The sequence below is a fragment of the Zalophus californianus genome, chromosome 1 (genome assembly GCF_009762305.2).
Source record: "Zalophus californianus isolate mZalCal1 chromosome 1, mZalCal1.pri.v2, whole genome shotgun sequence".
Classification (NCBI taxonomy): domain Eukaryota; kingdom Metazoa; phylum Chordata; class Mammalia; order Carnivora; family Otariidae; genus Zalophus; species Zalophus californianus.
In genome coordinates this window covers 144,432,832-144,460,203 of record NC_045595.1, presented here as the reverse complement: position 1 = coordinate 144,460,203, position 27,372 = coordinate 144,432,832, and the positions used below count along the sequence as shown (strand labels likewise).

The following is a 27,372-nucleotide window of genomic DNA, read 5'->3' as shown; positions in this document are numbered from 1 at the left end:
TGCACCAGAAGAGGGACGGGCAGAGGGAGAGAGAAAAAGAAAAGTAGACTCCACGCTGAGCACAGAGCCGGAGGAGGGGTGTGTTTGTGGCTCAGTCTCACGACCCTGAGATCATAATCTGAGCTGAAATCAAGAGTTGGGTGCTTCTACTGGGTATTTACCCCAAAGATACAAATGTAGGGACCCGAAGGGGTACGTGCACCCCAATGTTTATAGCAGCAATGTCCACAATAGCCAAACTGTGGAAAGAGCCAAGATGTCCATCGACAGATGAATGGATAAAGAAGATGTGGTATATATACACAATGGAATATTATGCAGCCATCAAAAGGAATGAGATCTTGCCATTTGCAACGACGTGGATGGAACTGGAGGGTGTTATGCTTAGTGAAATAAGTCAATCAGAGAAAGACATGTATCATATTACCTAACTGATATGAGGAATTCTTAACCTCAGGAACAAACTGAGTGTTACTGGAGTGGTTGGGGGTGGGAGGGATGGGGTGGCTGGGTGATAGACATTGGGGAGGGTATGTGCTATGGTGAGCGCTGTGAATTGTGCAAGACTGTTGAATCACAGATCTGTACTTCTGAAACAAATAATGCAACATATTTTAAGAAAAAAGAAAAAGAAGAAGATAGCAGGAGAGGAAGAATGAAGGCGAGTAAGTCAGAGGGGGAGACGAACCATGAGAGATGATGGACTCTGAAAAACAAACTGAGGGTTCTAGAGGGGAGGAGGGTAGGGGGATGGGTTAGCCTGGTGATGGGTATTAAAGAGGGCACATTCTGCATGGAGCACTGGGTGTTACGAACAAACAATGAATCATGGAACACTACATCAAAAACAAGTGATGTAATATATGGTGATTAACATAACAATAAAAAAATAAAAAAAAAAAGAGTTGGGTGCTTAACTGACCTGGGTGCCACCCAGGTGTCCTGTATTATTTCTCCTTCAAATATTTGATAGGATTCACTTGTGAAATCATCTGGGCCTCTGCTTTTCTTTGTGGGAACATTTTAAATTATGAATTCAGTTTCTTGTTATAGATCTATTCAGATTATCTATTTCTTCTTGGGTCAGTCTTGGTAACTTATGTTTTTTATACATTTATTTTCTATTTTATCCAAGTTGTGTAATTTAGTGGCATAAAGTTGTTCTGTGGGGTTGTTAACGGTGTCTCTTCTTTTACTTGTCATTTTGTAATTTGTGTCTCTGTCTCTCTCTCTCTCTCTCATCAATCTAGCTAAAGATTTGTCAGTGTGGCCGATCTTTTCAAAAAATCAACTTTTTGTTTTTTTGTTTTCTCAAGTGTTTTTCTGTTTTCTCTAATTTATTTCTGTTCTAATCTTTATTTCTTTCTGATTGCTTTGGTTTTTGTTTTTCTATTTCTAGTTTCTTAAGATGAAGATTAGGTTATTTGTTTGAGAGCCTTCCTTTCTGATATAGGCATTTAAAGCTATATATCTTCCTCTAAGTATTGCTTGAGCTGTATCCTACTTATTTTGGTATACTATGTTTCATTGAGTTCAAAATATTTTCTAATTTCCCTTGTCATTTCTTTTTGACCAGTGGGTTATTTAAAAGTTATTTAAAAGTATGCAGTTTAATTTCTAAATGTTTGGAGATTTCCTAAGTTTCTTTCTGTTTAATTAATATTTTATATATAATTTGTTTTACTGATTTATTTATTTATTTTTGTTTTGTTTCTTAAGATTTTATTTATTTGTCAGAGAGAGAGAGAGAGAGAGCCCAAACAAGGGGAGCAGCAGGCAGAGCAGGTAGAACAGGCAGAGGGAGAAGCAGGCTCCCCTGCTGAGCAAGGAGCCCGATGCGATGCGGGACTTGCTCCTATGATCCAGGATCATGACCTGAGCCACCCAGGTGTCCCTTATTTTTATTTTTTAAGTAGGCTCCAGCTCCAGTGTGGAGCCCATGGGGCTTGAACTCATAACCCTGAGATCAACACCTGAGCTGAGGTCAAGAGTCGGATGCTTAGGGCGCCTGGGTGGCTCAGGTCATGATCCCCCGGGGTCCTGGGATCGGGCTCCCTCCCCAGCGGGAAGCCTGCTTCTCCCTCTCCCACTCCCGCTGCTTGTGTTCCCTCTCTCGCTGTCCCTGTCTCTGTCAAATAAATAAATGCAATCTTTAAAAAAAAAAAAGTGGGATGCTTAACTGACTGAGCCACCCAGGTGCCCCTAATTTCTGCTTTTAAACACAGAATGTACTTGATATGATTTCAGACCTTCTAAATTTATTGAGATTTTTTTTTTTTGGAGATTTGTTTTGTGAACTAGCATATTGAGGCTCTCTTGTATATGATGAGTTGTTTTTCTCGTGTTGCCTTCAAGATTTTCTCTTTGTCTTCCAAGAGTTCAATTATGCTTTCTCTAGGTGTAGATTTCTTTGTATTTCCCCTACTTAGAGTTTGTTGAGCTTCTTGAATGTATAGTTTGTTTTTTTTTTAATCAAGTTCAGGAAATTTTTAGTCATTATTTCTATAAATACTTTTTGCTTCTACATTTCCTTGCCCACTTCTTCTGGGACACTCATTGCACATATATGGTATGTTTGATGATGTCCTACAGGTCTCTGAGACTCTGTTCATTTTTATGCATTTTTTTCTGTCTATTCTTCAGATTGGATACTTTGTATTTTTCTTTTTTTCCCCCCAAATCAGTAAAATAATTAGGTCTTTATTTTTTCTTCTCCAAAGCTTTTATTTATTTATTTATTTTTACATTTTTTAATTTTATTATGTTATGTTAATCACCATACATCATTAGTTTTTGATCTAATGTTCCATGATTCATTGTTTCCGTATAACACCCAGTGCTCCATTCAGTACGTGCTCTCTTTAATACCCATCACCGGGCTAACCCATCCCCCCACCCCCGTCCCCTCTAGAACCCTCAGTTTATTTCTCAGAGTCCATAGTCTCTCATGGGTCATCTCCCCCTCCGATTTCCCCCCCTTCATTATACAAGTTCACAGAATTTTTCTTTCACCATCTTGAATATTCCATTAGCCCCTCTAGTAGCTTTTCATTTTAGTTTTTGAACTCTTTAATTCCAGAATTTTAATTTGGTTCTTAAAAAAATTTTTTTAACCATATTGAAAATATTTGTTGATTCATTGTTATCATATTTTTAAGTTCTTTTTACATGTTTTTTTTTCCTAGTTCTTTGGAGATATTTATAATATCTGCTTTGAAGTTTTGTTTGCCAAATCCATCATCTGGGTACATTCAAAAATAGTTTCTATTAATTGCTATATTCCTTGAATATGGGTCATACTTTCTTTGCATGTCTCATAATTTTTTGTTGGAAACTGAATGTGTTGATTAATATATTGCAGCGACTCTGGTTTCTGATATTTTCCTCATTGTGGCTGCTGTTTCTATTTTGTTTATTTCTTTGTTTAGTAAGTTGCCTGGGATAAATCTGTGAAATGTCTCACCTCCAGTATGTGGCCACTAATGTATTTGTTCAGTATTACTTATTTTTTTATTTTTAAGACTGGATCCCTAGAGGTTGCCCTGTGTCTGTGTAGCTTAGGGGGCATGTCACATATGTTCTAGATCTCGGTTTTCTTATATAAAATGGGGATAACATAGTACCCAACTCATAAGGTTCTTGGGAGGCTTGAATTATCAAATCAGTGTAAAGTACTCTGCATAGTGACTGGTACGTAGCAAGTGTTCAATGCATGGAAGCATCATTATTGTTTACTATTATTGTGTGAGGAAAGTGAGGCTCAGGGAGAAGACGTGACTCAGGATCTCACATCTGAAAGCTAGAGCAGAGCTTGAACTCAGGCCAGTCTGATGCAGCATAGTAGAATAGCACCTCCTGGTTATGAGATGTCTCTGTCAAGTTAAATCACAAAATGTTTGAGTCATGCTTGATGTTTACACAAGCTTGTTTGCAGAGGAAAATCAACCACCGGAGTGAGGATTGAAAGAAATTTTGCCCCTTCGACCCCAAGATTCTATGATTCTGAGATAGGGCTCAGTGGACAGAAATGGGAGCAAGGAGTTTTAGCTGTTGAACTTTGAGCTGGATGGGCCCCTAGTGCTGGTGATCAGCATTTCAGATTCCCGAGGATCTAAAGTGGGGGAGACCATGTGCACCCAGGAGACACCTTCCGCCCTTGGTGTGGAAAATACCTGGCACAGCTCACCTCACCGGGCCTTTACAGGAGTTTAGGTTTCTGGAGAGCTCCCCGGGGCCAGCATACCTTCCGTCACTGTCTGCCCAGCTCGGGAAATGAGAGGAAACTGCAGAAGCAGTTTGCGGACCAGATGTAGCTTTTGCTGGAATATACAAGCCCTGCAGCTGCTGCTGCTCCAGTCTTCTCCAGCCAGCTCGGATTGTTTCAGCCTTGCTTCCTGGATTTCCTTCCCCAAGGAGTAAAGGTCAAGTCCTACATGTGTGATTTGCTGGCTAGAGACTATTCCTATGGACTATACCTTTGGGAGGTAAACTAATTCATTTCAGTCCCTTAGATTTTCTTCCTATCTAGAAGTGGTATCTCTGGGATCAGACCTTTCCTAGATTCAGATATTTACTCTTGTATTTAGAGCTAGGGAAACTTAAGGCATTAGTTGAACTCCTGTCCTTGAGATGCATTTCATATCACAGTGACTTTCTTTAGTAGAGCCTTTCTCAGACAGAAAGGATTTATCTTTGTTTTTGTTTTAAATTGGGGGTAAAAGGTTGACAATAAATAAGGACATGTCTTTGAAGTGTTTGGTAAGAAAGGAAAGTTTTAAATATTTCCTGGCATTCATCTAATTTGCAAGTGCACAGCTTTGTTAATCATGTCTAGGCATGTCCCTAGCCCCAAGTCTTCCTATAATATTAAGAGCATGTTCACTGGAATGCAGCCTGCATCATTCACTCTGGCTGCAAATGAAAAAAGTTTCAGTCAACTGGGACTCTTCCATTTGCACGCAAAGCAATTAAAATCAAAGGAGCTTAGAGGAATGGTTTCCAGAGGCAGAATCCCATTTCTTTTTCCTTCTATATGTTGCAGTACTTGGTTAAGTCATTCCAATAAACGTTAGAACAAGATATTAGGGGGAGATTGTCTCTCTGATTGATTGACTGTGTTCTTATGGTTCCTCATAGTGCTACATGGAGAGTTTCAAATTTCCTGAAAAACTTGAAGGGGGCTAATGGCTTTGGAGGCCGAGATCTAATGAAGGAACACAGAAGAGAAAGTTGGGGGATCAGGAGCAAAGCTTCAGCCTACATTGCCATTAACAGGACGCAGGTGGACAGAGAAGCTGTCACCAGCACTTCATTCCCTCATTCATTCAGCAAAGATTTATTGAATTCCAACTGCTCATCAAACCCTGCCCCCATGAGCTGGGAATGTGGGGTTAGGAAAACAGATGTGGTTTCAGCCCTCATGGAATGTATAGTGAAGACAGATATTAATCAGATTATTGAACAAGTGGTTAATTAATTACAGTCATGATAAGGGCAGTGCAGGGGACTACAGGTGCTGTGTTGCTGGGGGTCCAGGGTCGGCAGGGCCAGGCCAGGCCAGGCAGGATCGAGAGCTGTGCTGAGGCCTGGGGAATCTTCTCCTGAGGACAGTGGGATTTGCAACTGCTGATGGAGTTTGAAGCAAGGGAGTAACGTGGTTTGCATTTTCATCTAGTGGCTTAAGTGCTTCTTCATGCATTCTTTTGTGGGATGGACCCAAGAGTGTGGCCTGGACTTGAGGATCCCCACGGAGCGCATCAAAGCCCATCAAAAAGTTCTGTTTGTGGAGTTGTGGTGGGGAGCCAACTTTGGAAGGTTTTGAAGAGGAGATTGACAGAGTCTGGGGAGCAGCTCTGCGGTGGCTTTCAAGTACCAGGGAAACCTAGTATGTACCAGAAGGCAGCCTGAGGACTCTAGGAAAGAAGTGGTTTGGAATTGTTAAGTGAGAGGGAAGGTTTAACCACCATGGCAGGTGTGGACAGTGGGGTGGGGAAGCTCTGGTTGAGAGTCTTCAGAGCTGGAATGTTAAGGAAAGAGAAGGCCTTCAGTGGGAAGTCAAGAGGTTACAAACCTGAGTGAAAGTGGTTGGGGAAAGATCCGGGGAGGGGAGGGCGGGTGTCAGGGCTTGTTGTGGAAGGAGAGGTGGGTGTCCAGGTGTAGAGATGGGTGTGTGAACCCCCTCTCAGAGGAATAAGAGTCAGGGCTTATTTTAATATTCAGGAAGGACCTGAAAGAAGAAAGTGAAGCCATAACCCTATTGGGTCCCTCAGCACCCAGAGGGTGAGCTGATTTGCCACCTTCGGCCAGGTCAGTCCAGTTGCAGAAACCATAGGACCTCAGATTGGGGGCTCATATAACTTGGGCCACAGCTCTAAAGTGAGAAAGCTGATGTTATAAATCAGCACAAATTGACCTTATTACCCATGGTCATTCAGTGACTTCAGAGATTGAAGTGAAAAAACAAACATGGATCAAAAACCTGTCCAGACTATGGCTTTGCTCCGGAAGCAGGACCAGAAGATACCAGTGACTTGTTTTCTGCTCTAGTCTTTCTGTCTTTGTGGTGTTGGTTCTGGGGAGTGTCCCTTTGGCATCCTTATTCCTCTCCTCTTTCACTGCAGATGTGCTCAGTGTTTCGTGTTCCGCTAATCAGATGATCATGATGGAATGTTCTCCAACCGAGCTGCTTTTTCCATTCTTTATTCTAAGTTCAAAGACACTGACCATTCCAAAACCCTGATTGTTCTCTGTCTGACAGAACAGAACTTTCTTCCCAATACTCCAGTGCACCTCCTCCTTTCTTTCCTTTTCACCTTTTTTTCTTTTCTTTCCTTCCTGCCCACCTTTCTTGTTTAACCGGAGTGAAGTCATTTGTGATGCTGTCATTGGTCTGCAAAAGAGTAGACATCAAGGATGCCAAGCCCTCCTTGCTACAACTTCTGATTTGTACGGTCTAGAAAGTGACCCGCATAAAAGTGCCAGCACTGGGGAAACTGAAACTGAAAGGATGAAGACACTAGAAAACTCTTCTTTTTTAATGTAGTCCATTTTATTGGTAGAGATAAGAATGATTTGACATGAAGGAGGAACTTTAGAATTTTTCCTTAACTGAAGTGTGGGTGCTTCCTTCAGGATTAGTGATTTCCCAGAATATTTTCTCAACCCACAGAGTCTATGCTAATTTGAATGCTGGGAGTTTTACCAGCTGCGTGGGAGGGGGGAGGGGGTTGTGTTGATTGTCCAGTGGGACCTGAAAATAGAGTGATCTAACTTCTGATTAAGTAGACCTGGATCAGACAGACTCATCAGGTTTCCTGGGGGTGGAGGATAGGGGTTCTTCTGAATCACTTTGGAGATTTTCCTAACTTCCAGAATTAGGAGGCCATTTTTTTAAGGTTTATTTATTTATTTGAAGGTGGGGGAGAGCCAGAGGGAGAGAATCTTTAAGCAGACTCCTACTGAGCAGGTAGCCCCACGCAGGGCTCCATCTCACAACCCTGAGATCATGACCTGAACCGAAACAAAGAGTGGGGCGCTCAACTGACTCAGCCACCCAGGTGCCCTGAGGAGGCCATTTCTTAAAGTGGTCTGAGGGTATGGTGATAGCCAGTGAGGGGAGTTGGGATTTTAATCATGTTTCAGTTTAAAGGCAAAGGCAGGGAAGATGGATACCATTCTGTTAGTCCCCTTGCTATGATCCAGTGGTGTTTGACAGTTTGAAATCCAGAAGGAAATCAATAGAAGTATGGAGGGCTCCACACATTGTGCTAAAGACCATTCTTCGTTCCACACTTAGCATGTTTTGGAAGGTGTTTGAAAACCTGTGTAGTCTGTCATTGTAAAAATGAAGCAATGACCATGCTTGTCCATTGTTCCTGGCACTGAACCAACTCACTGTTAATGGAAGAACATAGGCAGGGATCTACACAGGTGGCTTTGGTGCAGGGCTCGTCTGTCTATCTTGGTCTGACTGTTGTTGGTGGACGTCATAGGGCTGTTATGGAGATAAAATGAATTTATATATGTCAGGAAGTGTTGTACAAATTAGGCCATTCATTTTTATCTTTGGTTTTCTCTGTCTCCCTCTTTCTAGAAGATAACTCAGCCTGCCTTCCAGCAGATTTTCATTCCAGAATTTAGGACACTGCTCCTTTCCCCAAAACAGATGCCTTACAGAGCTCTTTGACCCTGGGAAGTCACAGTACTTCAAGATTTTTCTGGCCATTCAACCCTCACACTAGTTCCCTTCAAACCTTGGGGTGTTGAGAGGTGGGGTCTGAGTCAGTTCTAAATCACCCCTTCCCTGGGGACCAAGGTGAGTAGCAGTTGGGTTCTGGGCCCTGTCGTAATTTTACTTCCATCTTGTTCACAACTGTGGCAGAGCCTTGACCCCAGTCTGGAGGGACTTGAGTCCTCTGGATTCCTGGTAATGACTTGACCTTCCTCCAGTGGCTACAGCAGATGGAAGCCAATTTCTCTGAGAGCCCAAGAGCAGATCAGTCGGTCCTAGCCTGAGTCCCAAGAGTTCAGTGGGAACAGTGATGATTAGAATTCCCAAGCCTGAACGTCTCATCCCGGGTTTGTCACAAACTGGTTGTGTGAACTTCATTGATTTGTCATGCTTGAGCCTCAGTTTCTTGATTTGTAAAATGAGGATACTAATGTGTACTCACAGGGTTTTATAGAAAATAAAGGAGATGAAGTACATGAAAACATGATACACGCTTTAGAAATATAGTTCATTTTTTTCTATTCTCTGGATTTTGAAATTCTTTTGTCCTTGGTACATGCTTTAGCACCGGGTGCTTTAGAAGGTTCTCAGTAAATCTTTCTGGGTTTAGGGAATTGTTTTGGTAGCCCCGACCTAACAGTTTAAATTCTGACCTTTTATGGGGAGGTAGTTGTTCCTGTTGGGAGAAAAAATAAATTTCACATAAAGGGATGAAAAATGTAAGGTCTTGTGTGTGTGTGTGTGTGTGTGTGTGTGTGTGTGTGTGCGTGCGCGCTTAATTTCCTTCCTTCCACCAATGACTTTTTGTGTTAAGATCTTCACCTCTTGATGGTGAAAGCAGACCTTGGCTCATTGCTTAGGCTTCCAGGAGGCCGAAGGAGAATGCAAACCAAGCAGGATGTTTTCTCTGCAAGAACTGTTTACAAGCTTTTGGCAGTGGGAGTAACACACCCTGCTTATCCCGTGAGCGTCATTTTGTGGTAGGAGGCCTGCCCACTTGAGTGTAGGGCTAATCGGTTTATCTGGAGAGTGATTTGAGACATAAAACCTTTAGAATGGAGATGCTACCTGCGGTCCCCTGTATGGGCGAAGCTACTGGTACTGCCACAGCGAACAGTTTGCCTCATGTCCCTGTCTGGTGAGAGTGGCAGCAACAGCAATGGCTGGTATTAACTGAGTGCGTACTAGATGCCAGCCACGAATCTAAGTGCTTTGTGAGTCCTGACCCTTAATCTGCACAGCCACCGCATGAGGTAAGAACGTGGCTACCAGAGTTTTGTGAAAAATCAGCACAAAGAGGTTAGGTGACTCGCTCATGAGCACACCCCTGGTTGAGGGCTGGCATGGTATTCGGAAAGCTGATGACTAGGAATCAGAGGATTTGGGTTAATGGGTCAGGGTGCCCTTCACGGTGTTTGGCACAAGGCAGGAACTCTGCCAGTAGCAGTTTTGGGTCCTGTTGGTTTGGAATTGGACTGGAGAAGTGGGGCGCCTCTTGACATAGAAAGTGTGTTTGTCATAGCATATGTCACTGGAGATCTTGGAGGACCAGGGCTGTCAAGAAAAACACTACAGCTCATTTGGAGCTAACTTCAGAATTTAGCCAGAGAGCTTAGTCTGTGAGTTAATTAGGTAATTCATCGATCTTCCCTGCCTCTTCCCATGCACACTGCAGTGGGGAAGGGTATGGCCTATGGAGAAGAACACAGTGGCTTAGACCCTAGCTCTGCCAGATAACACCTGTGGGCACTTACTACTCCAGGCTCCAAGTGCCCCACTTGGTGAAGTGAGGATAATAAAACACCTGTCTCCAGGGTTGCTGTGACAACCAAATGAGTTATATACAGAAGTAGCTTAAAATGATAGCTGGTACACGGTAAGTATTCGCACAGTGTTCATGCACCAGTATTGTTGCTAGTAATGACTTCTTCGACTCAGTCCCTTATTCCTCAGAGTCTTGGAGGTGTTTGCTAAAATAACACAAAGCTAAAAAAATAAAAACAAATAGAGACTGAGGACCATGGCTGAATATATAGCAAATGAAAGCACAGACCTCAGAAACAGCTGGAAAGACGTGCCTAGTTGCAGAAAGAGCTTCTCAGCCCGCAGCCGGTGCAGAAAGGGTGAGCAGCGTGATTTACTTAGCTCTCGTCATCAGGGGAGGAAGCCATGCTTTCTCAAGCGTTGCCTTCTGAAATACGCTAACACCTTTATTTCTCTTTTCATGGAGGAAAATGGGCTCTAAGTTCTAATCTCCTGGCCCATGGCCAGGCTCTGTTCACTGCCCATGGTCCGCTGGGGAAGCCTCTACCTCAGCTTAACCATGTCTTTCACTTCCCGCTATACTCTCCACCTGCTTGTCTTTTGTCCAAACTGAATTCTTTGCAATCAATGGAGCATTTTATATTTTGGTTTGTGGTCAACTCTCCTTAGCCAAGCAGGGATGAACCAGGTCACTTTTTTTTTTTTTTCTTGCCAGCTAACGATCTACCACCTTCATCTTTGGAAACCTCTTATGACCAAAGTCTTGTGATGGTGATAGGGTTCTTGGAGTTGCTCCTAAGGAGAAATCCTGTTTCTCTGCTACTCCTGGTGAGCGGATGTGCATAGGCTGAGGGAGCTGTGGACGCCCCTCCAGCCCACTGTCGGTGTGTGTGGCGCAGTGCGCATGTGGGCCCAATCACGTTGGCGGTGGCTGCTGCCTGGTCCCCCTTGGCCAGACGGGGCCAATGGAGCCCTGGGGCCAGGAGGGGCTGTGGGGGCTGGTCCCAGAGGCTGACTTTTATCTGTTTGTTTGCTTATTTCCAAGGGCTACAGAGCCAGGAAGAGGAGCAGCCCCCCTAGAAAGAAAAAGGAACAGGAAACTGTTCAAAAGGGCATAATGAGATGAGAAAAGCAGCCGGAAACAGCTTGGAAATCGGGGAGGCTGTAGCCAAAGGAAATCAGTCTTGGGGACCAGGCAGGCCAGAGGGATAAATCATCTGCAAACCTTTGAGACTCCGTCCTTCTTGGCCCTGCCCAGCCAGGTCTGCGGGGTGGAAGTGTCCTCTATGGTTACTAAGGGACTTTCTGTTCCACTCCCACCCCCTGGCCTTAGTGTACAGATCTGGGGATCTGGACTTAGAAATGAATGTGTGGCCTTGGACGCCTGGGTGGCTCAGTTGTTTAAGCATCTGCCTTTGGCTCAGGTCATGATCCCAGGGTCCTGGGATCGAGTCCCGTGCTGGGCTTCCAGCTCAGCCAGGAGTCTGCTTCTCCCTCTCCTTCTGCCTCTCCCCCTGCTTGTGCTCTCTCTGTCTGTCTCTCAAATGAATAAATAAAATCTTAAAAAAAAAAAAAAAAAAATGAATGTATGGCTTTCATGGTCAGCCCCTCCCAGGTGCTGCGTGGCCACCTGCCCTCCTTGCACTTCTGCTCCCCTCGCCTCGCTCTGCAAAGGTCAAAAGCGCTCTCCCAGGAAGCCCCGGAGCCCCAGGTCGCTCCTTGATGCAGCTCAGAGATTCCTGTCCCTCGCCAGTGGCTTCATCACTCCGTTTTACCGAGTCCTGCTCTGTCTGCAGCGTGGAGTCCTGTTCTGTGTGTGGGGCAGAAAAAACAGGAAGGAGAGGGGGGATGGGGTGCAGTGTGGGAGCGCAGAGGAGGGGTTCTCAGAGGTGCATATCCCAGTGACACAGCATGGAGGTGCAGACACAGGACTTCCCAGGCAGAAGCCACACTGAGGAAATCAGTTGGTAACTGGCTTGCTTTTCAATTTGTGCCACATCTTTACTACTCTCAGTGAGATTTGGGAAATCACCTTTAAATGTTTCCCTCACAGGAAGGATGAAATGGAGTCCCCAGTTAACAACTGCTTTCCTCTGGGTGAGTCAGACGAGTTTGTTTCTGTTTCTTGGGATTGATTATGAATGTGTAACCTAACGGTGCCCCTTCTGGGGTTTCTGTCTCACCTCTGTCCCCCACATGCCCCCAACTCTTCACACGTGCCCGCGTACACGTGCACACACACGGATCTCTTCAGCTCCCTGATTTTTTGGCTGGGATTCAGGTTCAGTTGAACTAGGACTTGATGGCAAACCCGTCCTTGAACCTTCCATATCCTTTTCTGGTCAGACTATTGAACACCGCAGTTTTTAGTGGAGATAAGGGAGTTGTTGAATTGGGTGGGAGAATTTCAGGGTTGGGAAAAACTCGAAGGCACAATTCCTCTATCAGTTCTCGAGTCTCCTCTGTGGCATCCCCGGAGAGTGAGATGATGGGGTGCATGCCACTTGGACTCCCTGTGGCGGGGAACTGCCACCACCAGAAGCAGCCTCTTTCATCTTTGGACATGTTTGGATTTCAGAAACTTCTTTCTTACATTGTCCAAAACCTGCTTTTATCTGCTGATGCTTGTACCAACTCTTAACTTCAGTGAAGAAGCCTAGTTCCTTTCTTTCAGGAATTCAAAGGCAGCTTTGAGTCAGGGGAAACAGCTCCAGTTTCCTCGTGTGTCCCCCACAGGAAACTTCCAGACTGCCCACGATCCAGATGCCTGCTTCTGGGCATGCTGCTGCTGGTCTCTGTGCCTCTGAAAGTATGGGGCTCAGATCTGAATAGGAGAGTACTTCAGAGGCGGGTGTCGTGAGAGCGGGACAGGTGCAGAGCGGAGTGCAGAGTAAGGCGATGTTCTCACCTCCGCGTATGAGGCACTACACCTCTGTTGATGTAGCTGCATGTCAGTTCGTAGTTGATGGCTGCATCCTGCTGGAGATGCAGTGCTTGCGGTTACAGAAAATTCCTGCCCCCCCCCCCCCCCCCCCCGCCCAATGTGGTGTTAGACCACATAATGAGACTTCCTGGGGTGGGCAGGGCAGGCTTCCTAAACTGGTCTGGAAATGACCAGTGAGAGCAGGGAAGGGAGACCGACCTGGGGTTCTTGTGGTGGTGGGGGCTGGGGTTGGGGTGAGGGTTTGTACAGGCCGGGGTTCGGTGGCTTGAACTTCCTGCTGGCACCCAAGAAGGGAGCACCCAGGCTTTCTTAGCAGCTTGCCGAGGTTTTCAGGACAGAAGAGAAGAGGGAGGCACGGGTCTTGAAAGTTGTTGGCAGTGAAATGACAGAAAGCGGAAGCACGCTGCTGTTGTGCCTCTGCTGCGTGACCTCAGCATGCTGGTCGGTGAGTTTCAGTTTCTCCTGACACACCCTCGGTGGACGTAGTTAACAGAGCAAGTCTGAAGCGAGAGTTCCGCGTTCACTCATTCGAGTTCAGCTTGCTGTTGAGGCCCGTCCTCAGATCCGGCTCCCAGGGCTGGGGCTAGAAGGAGGGTAAGACTGCCCGGTGAGCGGTACAGACGCAGAAACAACTAATGGAACCCCATGCGCCCACAGTAGGATTATGTAATAAACAGTGTGAGGGAGGGAGCAAGTCTGCATGGATCACCAGCAAAGTGTCTGAGCATGACGAGTTCGGTAGGAAGACACCCCCTGCAGCCTGAGGAAGGACCAGAGCCCCGAGCTGGATGCGCTAATGTGAGGGTCCAGAGAGAGGGGTGGCAGTGGCCCCAGACGTGCGGCAGAGGGGACGTCAGCTGTGTCCGCAGGCCCGGGGAATCCGTTCCCAGGCAGGGGTTTGGGCATTCCTGCCCCTTGGTTCTGAGTGGCCACGCCCTGCATCTAACATCACACTTTCAGCAGACACTGTGGGCATGTGTTCTATGAGGTAAGGAGTGTTGCTATGGGAACAGTGACTTTGGCGTCTTCTTACTGACTTAACTCACATTGTCAATTCCAGCTGCACACTTCTGCCTTTTGACTGTTCAGAGTCCCTAGGTAAGCATAAGGGAGTCAGTGCACATAAGCTGCGGTGTGATACAAACTAATGTCCTGCTCTACTCCACTTCCCTCGCCTCTCTGACATCAGGATGTGTCCAAATGCGGGGTACTGGAGGAGCCGAGGGAGGGGCAAGATAAACTAATCGAGTAATCCCAGAGTGTCAGAGGTGGCACACACTGATGGTTCACAAGCGTGAATTGCTGTGTTTGAGACTGAGTAACAGAACCCAGATTCATCTTCAAGATCCGCTTCTCCACATTTCATCCCAGTTATTCTCAGATCATGGGGGTGGAGTATGAGCCCAAAGATACCAGAATTACCTGGAGGGGATTTCAACATTCTTTGTAGCCCTACTCTACCTGAGATTGTGATATGCACCCCAGGGTGGGGCAAGAGTGCCCTTCATCCTTACAGGTCATTACTGGAGTGTGATCCCATTGTTAAAATTATGTCCTATCTTTGAGGTGTGTGAGCCGGTAAAAGATTCTGCATGCTCACCTTATCTGTGCCTTGACTTATACTATATGCTGACATCATTTGCATTAGTAAGGTGAGGCTGGACTGGGCCGCAGTAACAAACAGGCCCTGAAATATCAGTGCTTTAATACCTATGTTTTTTTTCCCCTCCAAGCAAATTTCACTCTGGGCATATAGTCCTTTAGGGCAGCTTTCTTTCAAGCAATAACCCAGGGGTCTAGGCTCTTCCATCCTGCAGCCACACCACCTGGTACTCACAGTTCACAGGGGAAGAGGGGATGGGACTGTACAGTGGATTCCCACTGTTCCAGTCCAGAAGTTACCCTCATCCCTCCTGCTCATGGTCCATTATCCGGGAACGGGTTAGTTGGCCATGTGACTGCAGGGAGCCAGGAGAACAGGGTCTGGGTGTGCACTAGCAGCGTCCTTATGCCTGTGTCTGCCTGACACCTGCTTTTAGAAAGTTCCCTTTAGGACTGGTTCTAGAGATCTTCATCTGAATGTCCCACAGATACGTCAAAGTCAACACGTATCATAGAACTGATTATCTTCTAAGTTTGCCGTTTCCTTATCTTGGCAGATCATAGGTTGCCTGAGCCAGAAACAAAGAACTGCTCTTACATTTCCCGTCCTCCCTCATTTCCCCTGGGATTGTCAGATGGTCTCACCAGCTCTCACACCTATCTCTCGATGGCTCTGCTCTCTTTTCCTATCTACAGGGCTGATGCTCAGTCCATGCAGACTGTATGGCTACTCTGGTCGTAAAAATTTGAAATACTGACATTCTGGTGGGTAAGTTGCCACAACCCCTATACCCAGCAACACTGGCCTGGCCGGACCTCTAGGAGCCTGCTCCAGTGGTCCAGGTGGCCACCTTTCCCTTTGGTTGGCTTTGCTTTGTGCTCTGTTGACCTGTGGGCCCTCTTTTTGCTTGTAAGGTCCTGCCACTTGTCTTCTAAGTACTTGGGTTGAGGATCACCTCCTGGGTGTCCTCGCCTGACCCCCTCTCCCCTGCAGAGTTTTCTGTTTGCCTCTGTGGCCCTGAGAACACAGCCCTGATTGCTCTTTGGAATAGCTGTTTTTCTAGTCACCCCCATGAGACACTCAGCTCCTTAAATGAATAGCTTCCTCACAGTGAATCTGGTTCTGGGAGAGTCTTGTATTTCCTACTTTAAAAAACAGTAGTTGTGGGATGTGCCAGGCGTGGTACTGGGTACTAATAAGCCCTCATGGAGCCTACAGTCTCATGGGAGAGGCCAGCAATAAGTAAATAAACAAATAAATATGTAATTACAAATAGTGAAAAGTCCTAAGAAGAAAAAGAATGGGGCACCTAGAGCAAGAGAGTATAAGCAAATCCTTGGGCTTGGTCTGTAGGGTCCTGATCCTAGGACCCTATCCTCAGCCCCTGGGGAGGGAAGTGAAATGTGCATCTTTTTTTTTTTTAATATATATTTATTTTAGGGAGACAGAGAGGAGCATGCATGGGGGGAGGGGCAGAGGGAGAGGGAGAGAGAGAATCTCAAGCAGATTCCTGGCTGAACTCCCCATTGGGCGGGGCTCGATCCCATGACCCTGAGATCATGACCTGAGCCGAACTCAGACACTCAACTGACTGAGCGACCCAGGCACCCTGAAAGGTGCATCTTTTGAGGGTCTGGTGACTTGAGAGAAAATGGGGTGGGGACTGTGAGGTTTTCTTGACATCCGATAACGAGACTGCATTTCCTGGCTGCCATGAGACTTGGTTTATAGGACACTGACATGGGATGACCCATAGGCTTCATTAAAACGAGGCAGTCACCAGAGAAGTGCCTGCATGGCCTCGCGTCCTCCTTGTGGCATGGACTTCCTGTCCAGCCGCTGGTTCAGTGACTGTACCCCCTGTAAAGTGAGGGAGCCAAAGGCTCTGCCCCATAGTGTTCCTGCTGACACCACTTCTGTGGTCTCATCACCTGTGGGAGGCATCCCAGGAGTGACAGCTGGTGACTGTCCTTCAGGGAAAAGGGGTGATGGCCTCTGATAGGCAACAGGAGGGACTCTCTGGAAGGAGCAGGTGCTTGGTAGGGAGCAGAGCAGTGCCTGCTTTGTAAATGGAAGCTCACTTTTCCAAAGAGATGCCTTTAAATATGATTCCGTGGAGGTCGTATTTTACCCCAAGTTGCTTGCCTGGTGCAGTGGGGATGGTCGGAGGAAGGAACTTTGGGGAAATAGGAAGCTCACTGGCCGTTTGAAAATCAGAAAGGAAAATGAAAGAGCTTTGAAATGATGCTTTTCATCACTGAGAAGATAGGATTCAGTTAATAAAAATAGAGTGTCATGCCAGTTTTTTAGGCATATATTGAGTGTGCCTTGAGAAGTGTTTTTTTTTTTTGGCCAAGTCTTAGAAAACTCAGTGTCGTTTGGCATCAGGCACCACTAGAGTCAGCTGCCTCCCGGGTGTAGGTACTGTGTCGGTGGTTGTAGGGTTAGAACTGGAAGGGGCCTGAGGAACCCCGAGGCCTCGCCCCTTGTTCTACAGATGAGGAAGTGGGCCCAGGGGCCACAGTGAGGCTGGCAACTGTGACAGGGACCCCGTGAGCCACACTGGCTTCTTGGCCTCACCAGAACCACTGATGAGGAATCAGGAATGCTGCCTGTTGGGTCACTGGCATGTGTCCAGCTCCAGAACACCTAGAAGCTCCTCTTGCCTTCCCATCAAAGACGGGCGGAAGGAGCTGCCCTTCCTTGGGGCCCTGTGGAGGGTGGGTTACTGTGTGGTTTGGTAAGCATTGGTTCTGTTCTTTGTTCGGTTTCTCTGGCCCGGGAGTCAGAAGGAGCAAAGTAGCCTTCAGGGAGGCTGTTCAGGAGCAGTTGACTTCAGAGCCACTGGAGAGAGCCCCCCCCCTTTTATCTGTGAATACTCTTGTTGAGGCCCCCACCCTTTGTGTGTGGCCCCAGCTCGCAGCAGGGCAGGGCCACGCTGTGCTGGGCCAGTGCCTCCTCACTGGGTGGTGGGAGAACATGGAGTGTTGGTGTCCGTGGGACTTAGGCAGATTCTTGGTACCCATAGAGGGGGGTGGGCCAAGCAGCCCCGGGCAGGGGGACCTCAGCTTTGTTTCCCACCCCCCAGGCTTGGGCTCTAGTCAGCCAGTCCCAGAAAAGCTTGAGCTCCTCTGTCTGCAGCCTCACACCAGTCTGAACGATGGTTTTAATTCAGAGCCTCTCCCTCTCTTGTCCTGACTGTTACAGCAGCCCATTAACTGTCCCCCTTCTCAGTCTGGCCACTCCACACAGCCTGGGAGGGCTTTGCAGTACACAGGCCGGGCCCTGTCAGTCTTCTTTTCAGCACGCTCCTGGCTCCCTGCCATCCCTTGCCCCCAAACCACCTCTTCAGCAGCCTCACCTTCCCTGTGCCCTTCACAAGTCCTTTACCCGAACCAAGCTGGCTGGCTTTCTACTCTCCCAGCAAGGCTTCCAAGCTCGCATGGCCCTGCCTTTGCTGACGCCAGCCTCTCCTGGAATTCCAGTTCCCACAGAGAAAAACTCTGGTGCCTATCAGTGCTTCAAAGCCTGTTGTGGACTGAATTGTATGCCCCCCAAATTCAGATGTGGAAGCCCAACTCCCAAGGTGGTGGTATTTGGAGATGGGCCTTTGGGAGGATATTAGGGTTAAATGAGGTCATAAGGGTGGGGCCCTGGTCAGATGGGATTGGTGTCCTTATTGAAGAGGGAGAGTGGCCAGAGTGTGGCTCTCTCTGAATGAGCACAGAGGAAAGGCCGGTGAGGACACAGGGAAAAGGTGGCTGTCTGCAAGGCAGGAAGAGACCCCCTCAGCGGAAAGTGAATTTGTCAGCACCGAGGTTGTGGACTTCTGGCCTCTTGGACTGTGAGAAAATCAGTGTCTCTCGTGTAAGCTACCCAGCGTGTGATATTTTGTTATGGCAGCCTGAGCTGGCCAGGACAAGGCCCAAGTGAGTAACACGTCTCCCCCAGTGTGCCTTCTCGCTGCACCCACAGCACTGCCTCCCTCCGCCCCACCACGCCCCAGACCCTGAGCGCAGGTGTCTTTGGGTGCTGATTGTTGCTGTTACTTCATCTCTATCACTAGTCTGTGAGCCGTTCCAGGGCAGAGAACTTGTTTTGCTTTGCCTAATCAGAGAGCCAGATATCATATGTTTATTCAACTAATAATTGAATGAAAATTGAATGAATTAACCCCCACCCCCACCCCACACCGGACTTCTTTACAGGTGACTGCGGGGCTGTGGGCTTTTATGGCCACTTTTCTGGTCTCCCTGCTCTTGACGATCACTTAACCTGATTGCTCCCATGTACTGATATGTGGGTGGGGTGGGGGTGGCGGAGGAGGGCCCCACAGTGCCGTTTTCCACCCTCATTAGGCTCTGGTTTGTGTGACTTTCCCAGCCCAGCTGGTGGGAGGAAAGGAACTGTTGTGGCGATAGCACGAAGGAGAGCCGAGGCCAGGACCAGAACCGGCCCGTAAGGACAGGGAGGACTTGGGGACAGGGAGTGTGCCCGGGTCCCTGTGCCTTCCTCGTATGGCCTTCCTTGAGGAGCCACAGTTGCATCCTCTGTCTTTGGACCCCAGCCCCCTAGAAACTAGGTGACAGAAGCAGTTCCCTAGATGGGGGAGCTCTGTTACAGCTCTCAAGCCGAGCATCCTCACTGCTGAGAGCAGCCCCAAGAGCTGGGGTGCCCAAGGGGCACGTCACGTCCAAGGCCAGGACCCCTGGCCGGGGACAGAGGCACAGAGAAGTGCCAGGTCTGCAGAGGGGAGAGGCTGCCCGGTCAGGCCACCCTTCTGTCCTGCTAGAGTCCCCTGGTGGGTCTGATGCCTGCCCACCGCACGCTCTGGCCACAACTTTCACACCCCTCCCCCTCCTTTTCGTGCAGATGTGCTAAAGGCCAGCCCTGGTTTTTCACCAGTGACTCCCTCTGCTCTCTCTTCCCCTGGATCTTGGCTTTTCTCTTTTCCCATCGTTCGGATCTCAGCTCAAATGCTGCTTGCGCAAAAGGCCTTCTCTGTCTCCCCGACTTCACTTGCCCCTCACCATATCATGTTGCACCCCCTTCCTCAGCTTGCTTCTCCCCACAGCATTCACTGCTGTGTGGTCGTCTCATCTAGACTGGGACTGACATGAAAGCAGGGCCCTGAGCTGTCTTCCCTGCTCCATCTGCAGTGGTTGGAACACCAGGCACATAGCAGGGGGCTAATAAATATTTGTTGGATGATCAAAAGAATGCGAAGTTATCCATCATGAGCAGGAAAAGCATCCCGAGTCTCAGAACTGTACAGTGCGTTGCTGGCATGTGCAGGCTTGGTGGGCTGAGCGCTCAGAGGGCCTGGCTCCGTGCTGCCCCTGGTCTGGGAGGGAAAGCAGGGCTGTGCTCACACTGTCAGCCTCTGGGGGCGTGTCTGCTCCCAAGTGGTGTATTTCTAGCAACAACTGACTTTTTGCTTTTTCTATAGCATGTCAAGCCTCTCATGAGACGCAGAAGATAAATTTGGTGCCGTTCTGGATTTTCCTTTTGGAAAGGGGGCTCCATCCTTGAACAGAAGATCATAGCTCTGCCTGAGCTAGAAGTGTTTTGGGCAGTCAGGAAGACCTTGAAGTTTTAGAGACCATTTATATCAAAGGCATTAAAGTTAACCAGGCATCGCAACTGAACTTAAGATAGGAGTGGAGGTGAAAGTGTTTTAAAAAGAAAACAGGACTCATCCTGGCTTCCACAGAAAAGGAACATTCCTTTCTCTTTTGGTATGTGTTTGGTGTTCCTATGACCACAGGGTCATGCCCGGCTTTATAATTGAAATCATTTGGGAATTGTTTTCAGCTTGTTCAACTCTGCTGTCACCGACAGTTACCAAACTCCGTACCTGGGTATTGCTCACTAATGACTAAGCATGTCACAATTAACTGTTATATGAATTGCACAGAGGCAGCATCAACTCTTAATAATGGACTGGCATATTCATAAACAAATTTGCTCTGACCTAGTCTTCCATTAGCCAGACCATACACTGCCATGTGGGACACTCTCTGCCTTAGTAGAGCAGAGAACAGGGCAAATCAAGCCCTCCTTGCTGAATCAGAGCACTGTAGGTTAGGACAACAGTCGAGACACCAAAAATCCGGACACCATCCTGCCAGTAAAATGTCATGTTTCCATAGGAATTCTCAAGTTTTTCCTTTATACAGGCATGCAGGAAGTTAAACCACAAGAAAGGCCAAGTTGAATTTCTTAATCCACCCCAAACAATGAAATTTGAAATGTGGGTTTACGGTTGGAAAGTGACTGGGTAAAAATAGTGCCAAATGACTCAACAGATCAGCCTCTTAGGCTCCTAGAGCCACTACTGCTGGTGGGCTTGGTAGCAGGACCCCAGGGCAGGGCTGAGCACAGCCTGCCTGCCTTTGGGAAGGTGGGGCTGCCGGGAGAACTCAGTCCCCCTCCTGACACCGCCTGCCCCAGTTCCCTGCTTTCTCCACACCCAATTCCAGAAGTGCCCCGTCCAGGCTTACCACTGCCCTCTGGTACCATGACTCAGAGGGAGGCCCCTGGCCTGCCTTTGGGGTGGGGTTCAGTGGCGCTCTCTGTTTTGGGACAGTGGCAGCTATATTACCTTCAGCCCCCATTTTCCATGGTGAGGTTCTCACCGTCATTTACCTGACTGGAGAGGCTTGCTCCGCCTCAGGCTAACCCCTTTACTGCAGAGAGTTGACTGAGCTTCCCATGCCTCGTGTATCTCACGGCTGCTCTTTCTTTTCTGGATTCCCTCTGTCCTGGAGTTCTGAGAATGCAAATTGGCCTCTGAAAGAAAGACTCATCACAGTAGACTTGAGGGTTTTCTAAGCTGCTGAGATACCCAAAGCACCCAACCATTGGCCTTGGATTTCCAAGATGTAGTTGGCAAGAGGAGGTGTGGAAAATGTAGCAGAAATACACTTACATAAATGGCAGGAAAAAAAATCAGATGAGAGTAACTCCCAGCTTCTTGTTGGCTTTTTCTTTTTAAAAAAGAAATACCGGGGCGCCTGGGTGGCTCAGTTGTTAAGCGTCTGCCTTCAGCTCGGGTCATGATCCCAGGGTCCTGGGATCGAGCCCCGCATCGGGCTCCCTGCTCCTTGGGAAGCCTGCTTCTCCCTCTCCCACTCCCCCTGCTTGTGTTCCCTCTCTCGCTGGATCTCTCTCTGTCAGATAAATAAATAAAATCTTAAAAAAAAATAAAAATAAAATAAAAAAGAAATACCTTTGGAAATCCAGAAAGCTACTTGTGGTGAAGTAGGAGGAAGGCAGAAATCTCTAGATGGACTTGATCCTAGGAAAATTATTATAAAAATGGGTAACTCTAGCCACCTTGAGAAGGAATCCTAAAAAAAATCTTGAGGTCATGGCAGATGCCTTAAATCTGATACATGTTGCCAGAAAATGGATATTTTCTAGGAAGTAGTTAATCCCTTTAAAAATGTTTTTAATTTAAAAGCAGTACATGTCCGTTTTGAGAAGATGAGAAGTATTTTTAAAAAATGTACATTTTCTCCCAGTCTCATAGTGTGTGTGTATACACACATAAATACATAAAACTTTGTATATATTTAACATACTGATAATCATATAGTATGTATTATAACATGTTTTAGAATATTAATTTGTTTCAGTGATTACAAAAGAATACATACATATGGTAATAATTTAGACGACCATAAAGAAGAAATGTAGATAATCTGTAATGTCACTATAGGGCGAGGCTCTGTGTAGCTGGGCTCCAAAGATGACCTATCTCATCAGCCACGGCTCCCAGTGCTCACAGCTTCATGTAGTCCCCCTGCTTGAATTTGGGCCGGCCCTGTGACTCGTTTTTGATTATTAAGATACTGTGGAAGTGATGCAGCAGGCCTTGGAAGGCTTAGTCACCAGGAGCCACACACTGTCTGCCTGGGTCTCTCGGAACACTTGCTCTCGGCAAGCTCCCTCTTGGAATCCAGCTGCCATGCCGGGCAAAGCCAACACCTCTGGGAGAGCCCCCAAGACCGTGCTCTGGTGGACAGCCCAGCGGAGCACTCTTTGCCAACAACCAGTGGCAACTGCTAGCAGCGTGAGTAATAGGGACGTCCAGCCTGGCCCAGCCTTTTGGCCGACGGCAGCCTCCACCCCTGTTTGTACCGTTCCCACAAGAGAGATCCCCCTCACCCCCCGCTGTGAGAACCACCCAGTAAGCGTAGTTGACCCACAGAACCATGAGGGATAAGCATGCACTGAAGATGCTAACTTTGGGGTGGTTTGTTACCAGCAACAGATAAACTGGCATGGGTGTGGGCGGACTTTGAAGTAAACCTGTTTAAAGGGACTCAGACCCTAGAACCACCTACACCTGACGTGTGCATTCCCGCTCCATTACTCACTAGCTGTATGACCTTGGGCGAGTTCTTTGACTACTATAAACCTTACTTCTCTACATTTGTTAAATGGAAACTGGGAGATTTAAAAGCATTCTAGTGTGCGGCGCATAGTAGGTATTAAACCAATGTGAATTTCATATGTAATATTTATCACCATGAAAAATGGTCATACTGAATGTTGGAACCAGCAGTGGCAGTGGCGGCAGCAGAGAATGTAATTTGCAGTTTTGTTTTTTTTTTTAAGTTTTTGTGTGTGTGGGTTTTTTTTTTTTAAAGATTTTATTTATTTATTTGAGAGAGAGAGAATGAGAGATAGAGAGCACGAGAGGGAAGAGGGTCAGAGGGAGAAACAGACTCCCTGCCGAGCAGGGAGCCCGATGCGGGACTCGATCCCGGGACTCCAGGATCATGACCTGAGCCGAAGGCAGATGCTTAACGACTGGGCCACCCAGGCGCCCCTAATTTGCAGTTTTTGAGGCTAGGAACAATGTCCTTCCTTTCTGAACCTCTTCCACACTGTCCTAGTACTTGGCACACAGTGGGGACTTTATGACTTGCTTTGGCTTGGCACGGCTGAGGTCAACAGAGCAAGGCCCATCTCCTGTGCCTAATCTATATATCTTGTGTTTTTCTGAGAACAAGCTGCTGGGTTATGAGTGAGGGGAAATGGCCACCTCCGTTCAGAATCACGGGTGGCAGGGCCGGGAAGTGTCTTGGAGGGCATCTGTCCTAAGCCTCCTGTCTCTACAGACTGGGAGAACTGATGCCCGGATGAGAGGTGGCTTACTCAAGGCTGGAAGTAGGGGCAGAGTCAGCCCTCTACCCCCATGCCCCGTCTACTCACACTTGCCTAAAGTTCCTGAAGTCACATTTCATTAAATAAGGTCAAGCCCATGCATTGTTTGTTTTACAAAACAGAGGAAAGCCAGGGTGGGGTGGTGTTGCCTTCTGAAACTGTGATACTTGTTTCTCTTCAATTATTTTATTTTTATGAGAATGCACCAGGGTGTGGTGCTGCTGGAGGTTTTTCAAGAGGGTCATTGTCTCCCAGCCAGGTGGGAAGTGCTTGGAGGATGGACCTAAAAGTCCCAATGACAGCAACCCTGACGTTCCCTCCTTGTCTAGGACCCCTGCGGTGGGTGGCACCGGGACCTTCCAGTCAGGGACGAATTTGCTTGGTACGACCTGCCGTAAGTGGGGATGCCAGAAAGTTCTTCTTTACGGTAGAATACCAGTTAATAAACACAGAGGGAATGAAGGCATTGGAAAGTCACCAGTTGATGGTAACCATTATAGTAATCCTTTATTTAGATGAGAAGAGTCAATGGATGCTGGACCAGAGCAGGCACAAACTTGTTCAGGAAGAGGATATTTGCATAGTCTGGAAATGTTTCCCCCCATAATGCTGTTGTTATAGAGAACAAATGGTAACTTCACAATGATCAAAATTAACAGCATCAATAATGGGACAGATTGACATGCTGTGCCCCCTGATGTGATCGAGCAAGAAGAAGACAGTCTTGCTTCTGTGCTGTTCTTGAACAAAGTTGCATAACCTGAATCTAATTGTGAGGAAACATTAGACAAATGCACATCGAGGGAGATTTTACAAAACGATTGGCCTGTACTCCTCAAACTGTACCCAGCCGTGGAAGATGAGGAAAGACTGCAGAACTACTTCAGGCAGAAGAGACCGGACCACTGTATGTCATCCTGAACCATAAATTTTGTTTTTGTGTTTGTTTTTGGACAATTGGCAAATTTTGAATGGGGCCATAGATTAAATGGCAGTGATGTATTAATGTTAATTTCCTGGGCTTGGTGATTGTACTGTCATTAGGAGAGTGGCCTTGTTTCCCAAGCAACACATACTGAAATATTTTAGAGCCTAAATTCTCTCTCTCTCTTTTTTGTTTTTTTTTTTTGCTATCATCTACAATTATATCAGTTTGGCATTAAATTTTATGTCCTTAATTAAAAATGGAAGCAAATTAATTTTACTTAATTAAAAAGAAACTAGTTAATTAAATGAAATTAAAATTTAATTAAAACAGGGAAATGAATTAATTAGTGCTTAGGTACAGTTCGGTAGACAGAATTTTTTCTATTGTAGAGTCTGGGATGGGAACAAGTTAGAGGGTTTATTGAGTGCCCCGCTCCGTAGGAAGGCAGATTGGGCTTTTAAATGGAAGTTAGAATGGAGTCTTGTGACCTCTTCCTGTTCTTGGGTAATTCTTAGTACCCAGCAGACTCGGGCTCCTGTGGGGTTCCCTTAACCTTGGTAAACAGGGATGAAAGCATTGAAACGCAGACTGTCTTGGTGGAAGAACCCATAAAATGAGGACAATAAACCCAACATGTAAGGATTAAATGAGGTAAAACACATAAAAATACCTAGCTCAGTATCTGGCCTTTGGAACCTCATTTTATAGGTGATGATAGATAGTTCACTTTTTTTTTTAACTGTAGCATAGAATCAATAAAATAACATGACATTTTGGCAAGTGGCCTGGCTCAGGAGACAGGAAGCCTGAAGTGCTATTTGACCATTGGTCAAGTCAGTCTGCAAACTGTCATGGGGCCACAGGTGCTGCTCCTGAAAAGATAAGAACCATATTTTTTTCTCCTGATGCAGAAGGTAAGGGAATGGGTAGGTCTTCACATATAAATCTCAGAAAGGTATTTCTGGGTTCCCAATATGGAGAAACTGGTTTTTCTCTGTGAAAGTTGTCGTGCTGTGGATTTCTGGGCACAAGGAATGATGTAGGGCCACTCTCTCCCCAGCTGCCCCACAGGTCCCGGGAGAACCTGAACCATATTTTTTTCTCCTGATGCAGAAGGTAAGGGAATGGGTAGGTCTTCACATATAAATCTCAGAAAGGTATTTCTGGGTTCCCAATATGGAGAAACTGGTTTTTCTCTGTGAAAGTTGTCGTGCTGTGGATTTCTGGGCACAAGGAATGATGTAGGGCCACTCTCTCCCCAGCTGCCCCACAGGTCCCGGGAGAACCTGCTCACATCCCCGAAGGTGGGCTGCTTCTCCTTGGGGGAAATTTGGCAGTTCGCCGCCGGATTGCACTTCCCTCCTTGTGCAAACTTCTCAGTAGTGTGCGCCCCTGTCATGGTTGCAGGTCCTTCTGCTATGCACAGCTAGAGAGGGGGCAGGAGGCGACCTGGGCCTCTGAGGGTAGTGGTGGGCTGTAGGACCCCACCAAGGGAGGGATGAGTCTCTGGAGTGGAACGGACTCAGGAAGTTCAGCCGCAGGAAAGAGTAAAGGATTCACCGTTCATACCAGGAAGAACTGCCAAAATACAGTTTTTCTTAGTGACATGAAAGATGGCCAAGGTGCCAGCCAAACTGTCCGTGCTTGCATAGCTGTTGTCATCAGGGACCCTTGGGTCAGTGTCCTGGCCTAGCGCACGACCAGGCAGTGTGCACGGAGTGTGCATTCAGCGCCAGGATGGAACAATGTGCTGGCCACACAAGAGACCTGTCACCAAAAACAGTGTTAAGAGGTGGCATGGGTGCCCCTGTGTGAGGTATGGTGCTCACAGAACTCCCATGGCATTACAGAGACCATTTGGGGATTACGATCCTGCTTGGAGGGTCTGCCCGGCTCTGTAGGGTCTGGCTAGCTCTGGCATGGTTCACCTATCTAGTGACCGTGTCTGGATTCCAAGAGACACGTTGGGACGCTGGGTGGAGAGCCGGGCTGGAGGGGAAGTGTGAGGCCGGTGGTGGAGGACAGGAGTCCTTCAGGGTGGCAGCCCGGGGCCAGCGGGTGCAGTCTCAGTGGTAGGCCAGCGAGGAGCGGGTGAGGGCTGAGCAGAGGTCTGGAAGGTGAGCAGGCAGGAGTGCGGGCGGGCGCACACCATCGGCTCCACTGCAGGGAGGGGACTTTGTGGACAAGGAAGAGGCATGCGGACATGGGTCAGATGACATGCACCTGGTTCCTCTTTTGCCATTAATGACTGTGTGACCTCAGCAGACTTAACTCCTTTGGGCCTCTGTTTCTTTATCTGTAGAGTGGGGGGAATTACGTGCCAGCTGTCGAAGGACTGCTAGTCGCTGCTCTCTGTCCGTTCTCTCCTTTTTCCTTTATAAGCAAATCCCATTTATTTGGGAACAGCATTATGCCCAGTAAAAGCATTAATGTCCTAGCTTCCCTTCCCTTGCTGCTAGGTGTGGCCATGTGACTAAATTAGGCACTTCCAGAAGGTTGTTGAAAGGGTCTGCCTTATTGCAGGGGGCAAGGGGAGGGGACTTTTCCCTTTCTTCCTCCTTGTTGTCTGGAATGCAGCCTGGTTGACTGGAGCCCAGGTAGCTGTCTTGCACCATTCAGAGACCTTGAGAATGGAAACCAGACCTAGGATAACAGAATGGAAAGGTAGAAGGGGCCAGGACCTTTGATAGCTTTATGAAGCAGCCCGACAATCCCTGGATGACTTA

The 27,372-nt window shown here is 47.4% G+C and overlaps 1 protein-coding gene and 1 long non-coding RNA gene across 4 annotated transcripts in view; both read left to right on the top strand.

Moving 5' to 3' along the window:
- XXYLT1 (xyloside xylosyltransferase 1) overlaps positions 1-27,372 on the top strand; it is a 163,693-nt gene that overhangs the window by 59,713 nt on the left and 76,608 nt on the right. The gene's annotated exons all lie outside the window — the stretch shown is intronic.
- On the top strand, positions 14,002-24,780 carry LOC113918664. Its single transcript, XR_003518640.1, has 4 exons — positions 14,002-14,036; positions 15,237-15,309; positions 19,991-20,279; positions 24,234-24,780. It is a non-coding gene; the product is annotated as an uncharacterized LOC113918664 (long non-coding RNA).